Source organism: Dreissena polymorpha, chromosome 13, assembly GCF_020536995.1.
Source record: "Dreissena polymorpha isolate Duluth1 chromosome 13, UMN_Dpol_1.0, whole genome shotgun sequence".
Taxonomy (NCBI): domain Eukaryota; kingdom Metazoa; phylum Mollusca; class Bivalvia; order Myida; family Dreissenidae; genus Dreissena; species Dreissena polymorpha.
In genome coordinates this window covers 33353768-33364104 of record NC_068367.1, presented here as the reverse complement: position 1 = coordinate 33364104, position 10337 = coordinate 33353768, and positions in this window count along the sequence as shown.

Genomic DNA, 10337 nt, shown 5'->3' with positions numbered 1-10337 from the left:
TCAAAATCATCATCATCAGCAGCATCATTGTTCTTAATCTCGTCATGAACAGCGGATAATTAAAACCACTATCAGTCATCAACACGCATTCCCAATAAACTTGATTCAAGTAATATAAAAAACACAAATAATTAATTTATTGGTTATGGGCATCATCAATGCCATCCTGTACAGCCACCTATGATCGGTTAAGTATGTTAGAGACTGGAGACGAGGTCTGTTCAACATTCCAGATGTGATGAGACTACGAAAGAATTGAACGGCAATTGGACAGTCCTTGTTTGATACTATTATGCTAAAATATACCTGTCCAGCGAATTCGAGGATTCACATCTAGCCCGAATTACTTACAAAACACGCACAAGTAAACACGTTGACCTTATAACATTGTTTGTCAATGTCAAAAGTAATAAAAGAGAAAAACAATTTAATTTAATTACAATGTTATTATTAAATTGTTAAGAAACACCACAGCAGCAGAATTGCAACATTTGACGCCTTAAATTAAATGTATGCTAGACCCCTTATTATCAAAACAAAAGATACATACTTTGTATCTTTTCTTGCATGGAGACTTTATTTTAAACTCAGTTTTATCAGACCGTGCAAATTAATTATTACATTGACCGTTCCAATGCGGTGACCCTATATTTAATTATCATTTCATGTTTCATGTGATATTTTATATAAATATATTTTCTTGCAATTTGTCATCTGCCTTAAATAAACAAGAAACCGTGGGAAACGGGTGATGCTCACAAAAGTTTTTTTTGTCACAAAATTGCACTATATATTCAGATAAAAGGAAACGTCTTGAGGGACATAACTTTGAACAAATAATACGATGGATGGTTTAGCAACTTAAAAATTTCAAAGGGCCATAACTCTCAAATAAATCATCTAACCAGAACCCACAAATAACATGCGCATCTCCTCAAGCTAGTTAAGCTTCCCATAAAGCTTCATTGAATTCCAGTCAGTAGTTGGGGAGAAATAGCCCGGACAAGAATTTCACTATATGTACAGTTTATAGAAAATTTCAAAGGGCCATAACTCTGTGAAAAAGAAACCGTCGGGGACGGGTGATGCACATCTCCTCTTTGTAGTGAAGCTTCCCATAAAGTTTCATTGAATTCCGGTCATTAGTTGCTGAGAAATAGCCCGGACGAGAATTGCACTATATGTACAGTTAATGGAAAATTTCAAAAATGTCAAAGGGCCATAACTCTGTGAAAAATCATCCGACCAGAACCCCCTGATAATATGCACATCTCCTTTTGGTAGTGAAGCTTCCCAAAAAGTTTTATTGAATTCCGGTCATTAGTTGCTGAGAAATAGCCCGGACAAAAATTGTGCACGGACGGACAGACAGACGCACACACGGACAGACGAAGCGGCGACTTTATGCTCCCCCCAAAATAAATTTTGGGGGAGCATAAAAAATAGCAACAAAATGCTATAAAATACATCAAGAATTTCTCTACTGATTTTTTCTGGAGTTCCACTATCCTTTATATAACTGGTACGTACAAAACAAAACACATTTATATCTATCTAATTTATTCCACCATTTTCTGAATTTAAAACATGTAATATATAAAGGTATAGTTCTATCTCATAGTCTCCTGTAACAACCAATCAAGCGTTATCAAATGGTTATAAATGTATATTTTCATCAAAGTTTATCAAGAAACAAAACTTACAGTACAAAAATGTGAACACATCATGAACAAATATTGAACAAAATTAAAATAACAAAGATCCTTGTAATTGGCTAAGCAAACACTATGGTTGTACAATGTGACTAAAATGTATTTCAAACATTCAGTACTTGTCATTCTTACAAGATACTCACTGAATTAAGCCGTGTCATGCAAAAATCGGTCTTATGCCGTAAGCGGCCTGGGTAGGTTCTACCTGTCCGCTTTATTCACTCAATATTTTGTGGTGCTTTTTTGGAGCGGGTAGCTCCTTGCCAAGCTGTTAGGGTGGGCAGGCTCGTCTCGAGCTACACTATCAAAATATAGCTTAAGACCCATTTTCGCAAATCACGCATCATTTTAGAGAACATAATTCCGGTTTTAAAATAACCAATAAACAACACAAACACAAGTCTTTGGCCTGTGTCTGCAAAGCATCTTAGGGAAATCTTAACTTAAGTTACACTAACTGGATAGTTTCAGAATAAATTTGATGTAAGACATCCAATGTTTTCTGCTTACAATATAATAAAATAGTTATCATTTGAGCAATATTCACATGTTTAAATTATGCAAATGTGAAAAGTTCTACACACAAAAGAGCGAAAGCCTCCAAAATTGTACAAACTTAAAATCTCCAAGATTTACTCTAAGGAGCTTTGTGAATAGGGGCCATGATCCTTAGCGCTGCACATTATAACACATGTATAGTTGTCATTCAATTGCAACAACATTTGATAGATCGTTTTAGAATTTACATAATTATCCCATTATCATCATCAAACGCCCAAAACACTACTCACATGTAATCTTGGTGGTTTGCTGCATAATTAACTTAGGCTTAAACATTGATGGTTTAATTCCTATGCATTAGAACTCTAAATTGTTGTTTCTTGGACAATAAACTATGATACGTCTGCAATTACTTAAACATTTCAAAATAAATACAAAACATGTATTCAGCTATCAATATCAAATATAATTAAACAAAAATAATACTTGTAGTATTTATAGCCACATTTAATTTTTGTAACATTGATTTTTAGAAATCTCATAAATTAAAATCGTAAAGCCTTTACTGTGTTGTTGTAATGTTATGATTCATTGTAATGATCACATATAGCCAAATCAGGGGGGGGACCTTAATTGAATAAGAAAATGTTTTCAATACCAATGACCCTCGCACTGGGAAAACCAGACTTAATATATGTGCATAGTGTCATCTTTGATTAGCCTGTGCACATGTATTTAGCTGTTTTCACTGAGCGAGGCTGGCTCAGTATGTCATGTGATATTGGAAGAATTGAACATGGTTTTGCTGGATAAGACTTGACATTTTGGCAACACAACAGCAACTTGTGGTCCTGAATGCAACTTTATATACAAAACAACATTCATGAATGATTTCAGTTTTTTTGCATTGGCCCACTCTACAAAAAACTGTCGAAACAAATTGCTATGGTTATGAATCACAAAGCAAGACTTGATACATTTACATGCAGCATTGATGCCTTACATACACTAAAATTCAAAATGAGATTTCTATTTTCACTTAGAACTTTAGCAATCATTTCCAATATAAACAAATGGTTTATTTAAAACTCCTCAAGACAGATGTGTCTGTCTGGGCATATCTCAAGTGAGATAAAAGCAATTGTGCTCAAACAAGATCAGATGGAGTGCACAATGCCACTGGCCCTAATACTGCCAAACATACACCTGTTCTTCCCCTTTTTAGAGGTGATCATTATTCAAAAGATTTTTGTATTGGGACATTTCACTGAAATATGTTTGCAAACATAACCCAGTTATTGTAATTTTGTTCAAAATAGAGCTTGAAATACGTGTATTTAAATGTAAAGCAGTAACCACAGTTCCACACTAAGCAAAAAATGTTTCTCACAAACAAAAGTATGTTCAGTTGCATATAAGGAAAAACTGGGCATGAGGCATGTGCGTAAAGTCTGCACAGGCTAATCTGGGATGACACTTTACACAAATGCATTAAGCCAAGTTTTCCCAAAACAAGGCTCTTTTTTTGTTAAAATTATGATATAATTTGAACAATTGCATTTAAAAATGGGACAAAACTATAAACAAGCCAAAAATACCTACATTTAATAGGGACTAAATACAAGTATTCAGAACATAAGTATTATGCCACTGTAAACATAACTTGTGTGTGCTCTAAAACACTGTACTGACTAAGGACAAATCTTAACCCTTAAAGCCAGAAGGCCCAATCAGTATCAGTGAAAAGAAGGCTTATAATGTCTTCTGGCTCTCAAGGCACACAATACGAACCTGGTTCTGCTGAAATTGTGCTAAATTGTGCGTCAAGTTTTGTCCAAGAATAGCATGTGCAGTCCGTACAGGCTAATCAGGGACAAAACTTTCTGCCAAAGCTGGATTTTCTTCATGAAGATTTTCATTAAACAAACATTTCCATAAAAGCAGACACTGATGTCCCTGATAAGCCTGTGTGGACTGCACTTTCCACACATGCATTAAGCCCAGTTTTTCCAGAAAGAGCCACATATTATGTATGCAGGGATTTTATGTCATCATGTAAGGCAAGAAAACATCAGGCAATTAACCCATGATATGAAGACCAGTATACATTTCATGGATTAATACACACATGTTTAATGTAAATTTTCCCTGCAACATTACTCTTTTTAAATTCAAAACTTGATGCTTAAAAAAAGTCTACAAAAGTATTAACGCACAAGCTAATCTGGGACGACACTTCACGCACATACATTAAGCCCTGTTTTCCCGGAGCGTGGGTCATGTGTTAGCACCACGCTATGAATGTCATACTATCTATCTTCCAGTGTCAGCCCCCGTACAACTTATCCATGATTGACCACAAAGCTACTTGGGAAGAGGCCTGTTAACATGTATACATAAAACTTCAGTGCAAAAACTCTCTTTAGGAAATAAAACTTGATGCTTAAAAATATCTACAAAAGTAATATCTTTAACAATCGCGTTGGGTTACTATTATAAAATCAAAACTAGCCACTACAATGCACAAAGTCTTAACACACAGAACACAATGGCCGTTCACATTCCCTTCTCTGTCTCTAAAAAAGTATCAATATTTGAAAACAAGACTCCCTGTTAAAGGTCCATCATGGTGATGAATGTCCTAGTATCCCTTGTCAGCTCTCTACAACTTATCAATGTTTAACAACAAAGCTGCCTGGGAAGAGGCCCGTCTTTCCTGTGCGCTGCAATGTGCCCTTGTACCATCCATCATCACGTTTCTTACTCACGAAGATGATGTCTCCCACCTTGAGGTCGAGTTCTAGCTCATTCTGGGCCGGGTAGGTCTCTGTGCATCTGTTTCTACAAAAACAAAAATCGGCACAGTCTAATCTGGGACGACACTTAACGCACATGTATTTAACCTCATTAAACCTGGTAAGTTTCGCAGCGTCTGTACCTACACAATTGATGTTTCAAAAAACAGGGTTTAATGTATATGAGTGACGTACCGTCAAAGATTAGCCTGTGCAGTCTTCACATGCTAATCAGGGACAATACTTTCCACTTTTATGGATTTTTTTCTTTTGAGATAAAAGGAAAAATTCCATAAAAGCGGAAAGTATTGTCTCTGATCAGAATATGCGGACTGCACAGGATAATATTTTCAAGATAATCCTGTATCTAAACAAAAATCCAGTCTAAGCGGAAAGTGTTGTCCCTGATAAGCCAGTGCAGACTGCACAGGCTAATCTGGGAGGATCATATACAATTTTATCTCGTACATGAACAAATATAATATGTGTTTAATTGTCTAAAAATTATTAATCATAAAAACGACTTTGACTTTTCTTGTAATATCACTACAACAATAATTGAAGCTGACATACAGAAAAAAAATGCATTTCACTTCTAAATATTATACATAAAGTTTGTTGTGATACACCGAAAAATTAGAGACTACTTCGCAATACAAAATACATATATACAATAAAGTGTTCACAATTATTCTTACTTCAAGGACACGTCACTCTGCAAAGACTAGTGCACCATTCACAAAAATAAATGTCTTGCACTTTTACATAGTATAAACACCATACCTATTAAGTGTAATGTTGATACACAGACAAAATAAACATGTACAATAATATAACTTTTCAAAATTTGCAAAAGTTGGAGGGCACATAACTCCAAACAAATGGTTTGGGTCATTTAATTTTAAGCTGCATTTTGTGGAAGAAGATGAGTACAAGGATCCCTTAATAAGCATTCCAGTACTGTAGAATCATTAGTGCTTGTGGGACATTAATTTTCATTGATTTGGTGGGTTGACCAATCCAATATTTCTACACAAACGCATAGGAAAATGACTGATGGGAAATGTTCAGTTTGTTTTTATACCAAAATCAGAAATCCATGAATTTATGTGTCCACAAAAAAGTCATTTTTTTAAACACAAAATCTAATGCAGACATTTTTTTAATTTTTTTATATATACCACATTTATATAGCGCCCTTTTCATACTCAAGATGTGTGTTCAAAGGCGCTTTACATTTTGTCCCTTATTACTGGGTCATAAGTCGTCCGTTAACACCTACCGACATGCTAATAATACATATAAAAAGGCAGTGTTTGAGCACCGAACTTTAAGACATACGTACGGTTATGCTTGTTGGGTGATTTGCCGAATTAACTTACGTACAAGAGAAAATCAGACGTGAACTTCCTGAAATGCGTTTAGTTGTTCCGGAGGACGCTGGTCTGGCAGTTCGAAAAGGAGCTGTGATATATGGACACAATCCTTCGTTAGTCGCATCACAAATACTGCCCTACACATATGGCATTGAGTGCCTAGAGTTATTTGACCCAAAGAAACATTTTGGAGGAAATAAAATTAATAAAGGTGGTAGATGGTATGTGGGCAATTGTTTTAAAGAATTTGTTCAAGTCAATGAAAATATAAATGTAAATCATCGTGTGACCCATTTAGTTACGCCTACGGAAAGTAACAGTTATTTAATTGTATACAGAACAGTGTTGCTGGACCCAAAGTTTGTTACAAACAAAGAATGTGAAATTCTGGGAACACTTTTCATACGCATACCGCAAGACGTACCGCTGGATGACCAAAAGTACAATGTGACGTTCATGTTTGGGGACACAGAGCTGCGAGTAATTGTGGAGGATACGACAACAGGAAAGGAAGATCAGCTTACCTTTAATTGCCTAAAATAGTATTTGATGCGATACGGTATCTAACATTCCAAGTATGTACGTATAAAAGTATATTCAGCTCTGATGTTCACCGTCTAGTGTTGACAGTGTTTTATTGGATCGTCAAACATATAGGGCAACTATTCACCAATACGTATGAACGTGTATTTAGGATGACATGAGATGCATAGCATCTAAATATTTGCAATTAATATCCGTTGTAAAACAGATGTTGAGGTGTTTTTTTAATCTTTAGACAGTTAACAAACACGCATAGGAGAAAAAGTGTCATGAAATGCAAATAGAAGTGGACAAGTGGATATCATGCTTGCATAGTTTTTCTCTGGACTTGATTTTTGACATTGACCTGTGACTGATTTGCTTGAACAATGTGTGCGAAAGCTATTATCGGAACTTATAGTGATAGCATTACAGGTATGTACGAGGTAGCTTTTGGAGCGAAATTAAACTAGTCGTAAACTGTAACAAGTGTGATATTAACCTCTGACCTTGATAAATGAGTCATAAATACGTTACAATGTGGTAAAGTGGGTTAAAATCCTATTTCGTATGAACACGTCTGTGCATCTCCTGTTGGGAATTTCCCAGTAGTGTAAATATCGTATATGTTTGACTGAAATAGACATCGCGTTCTAATGTAAACCTCTAATGCAAAGGTGCCTGATCAATCAAATGTGTATATGTTATACTTTAACAATTTCTTTAAAACGTTAATGATACTGTAAGCGTATGTCAATAAAGCGTTCAATAAATCGGGAAATATAACCTTATGGTGCTACGTCATTTGTTTTGAACTGGGGTGGCTTTTATTAATTTTATTTTATTTCTTTCTGTCATAATTGTGATCGATTATTTTCCTATATCATATGTTTATCAAAATTAACATCTTTCCTGACTGGCAAGGAAGAGCAATTAATTATTATATTGTTTATTTCGTCTCGTCATCGTATTTTAATTTATTTCCGTGTATTATGATGCTTTTGTTTTTACAATGCATTTATATAGTAAAATGTATGTGTCAACTAATGTATGTGGACATGAAACTGTGCAAACTGCACATTGCTCATGACGGCATTGTTGATAAAATGGTTTAATTTCTCTCTACAAACAATATAACTGGGTCATGTTTCACTTATCACATGCTGATCTATTCCGGAGTAAATGTATGTTCCATATATCATCGTTGTAATATTGACAAACGAGTCTTTGACCGTTGAGATGTTCTGATACCTGACTGTGAACACAATATCATTTGCATTGCGTATGGTATATGATATCAGTTATCTTACTGACATGGATCTGCCATTTTGTATTCATTGCTTTTCGACCGCTTATAGAGTCGCATTATCATCACATATTAGATAATGTATTACTAATAATATTTAAATATTTAATAGCGTTCCTGAGTGAGATCTTTTTTTAATTTGGAAAATTTCAATACTTTTCACCATAGGTGGTTAGCGTGTGGCTATGATATTAATTAGTGAAAACATCATTTTGAATGATAAATAATCATATTATAACGAAAAATTAAATTGTATGAAAAAAATCACGATCAAATATATATATAACAAGGTATGCAACTCAAAATCACCCCAAAACGGGGTGCATCGCTTTGAACAGCCATATCTTCATCAATTGTGCAGCGATTTTCACGATCTTGGTCTTATTCAACGCAGAAATGAATTTTCTTTCTGGAAATGTATATGTCTTGCACTATTTTTACAAATGCTGAGTCAACTTTTAAGAAAAAACACGATACACAACTCGCATGACCCAGCTGACAATGATATACATTTCCAGAAAGGATATTCATTTCTGCGTTGAATAAGACCAAGATCGTGAAAATCGCTGCACAATTGATGAAGATATGGCTGTTCAAAGCGATGCACACCGTTTTGGGGTGTTTTGAGTTGCATACCTTGTTATATATATATATATTTGATAGTGAATTTTCTTTCTTCAGTTAATTTTTCGTCATATTATATGATTATTTATCATTCAAAATGATGTTTTCACTTATTAATATCATAGCAACACGCTAACCACCTGTGCTTTTCATTAGCTACATTATTTCAAGATTGCGAACAATATCTAACTTGATGCTAAATGTGACAATGTGTAAATCAAACATGTCAATATGTCAAGGGAACCATTTCATGTGTGACAATATTTTTGTCAATAAGTCATGTTACTATATTTTAATAATGTTTTATTACAAGATAATAATGATACCGGTTTTTAACTGGATATATATATCGGAGTAAGTGGTATATAATGGTTTTCAGCAAATAACATAGTGTACAGTATTTAACATACAGTCTTATCGAGTCTTACATCAGATAAGCCCATTTAAATCCATTAATTTGCTTTTTTTCTTTTCCATAAGTATTTATATGTATATGTTGAAAATGTGTTTGACAAAGTTGTTGTATAGTGTCGCATATATAATTTGTTTACATTTAGATTCACTAAATCAACATTTAACATGCATTGATATCACTTAATTGTTTATTGTAAAACTTCTTCAATAGCCCCGATACCTTGAAACCACAAAAGTTCAGTTCATTGTATAATTCACTCATTTTTATTAATTAACGGGCGATAATACTGCAAGATTTTGGCTTCCTGAGGTCGCATATATCGTTTTATAATTAATTGTGAACATATCTTGAAAGCAATTTATAAGCACTTAAGCACTGGCGTGTGTCATCAAAACTCCGTCATTCACAGCTTCAAGCACATTTTTATTATGATCAGTGGCGACACCACTACCAGCATCATTAGAATCAAATTCGTCACCATCAGCAGCAGGATTGTTCTAAATCTCATCATGTTCAGCGGATAATTAAAATCACAATCAGCGGTCAATACGCCAATAAACTTGATTTAAGTAATATAAATAAGTTAACACAAATAATCAATTAATTGATTATGTGCGTCATCACTGTCATTGTGTAACGCCCCCTATGATCGGTCAAGTATGTTGGACATTGGAGACATGGTCTGTTCAACATTCCAGATGTGATGAGATTACGAAAGAATTGAACGGCAATTGGACAGCCCTTGTTTGATTCTATAATGCTTAATATACCAGTGAATTCGATGATTCACATCTAGCCAGAATTACTCACAAAACACGCACAAGTAAATAAACAAGTAAATAAACGTTAACCTAATTACATTGTTTTTCAAATTCAAAAGCAATAAAAGAGAGAAATACTTTAATTTAATTACAATTTTATAATTGAATTGTTATGAAACACCAAAGAAGTAGAATTGCAACATTTGACGCCTTAAATTAAATGTATGCTAGACCCCTTATCATGAAACAAAAGATACATACTCTAGAATTTCTCTACTGATTTTGTTCTGCAGTTCCACTATCCTTTATATCACCGGTACATACA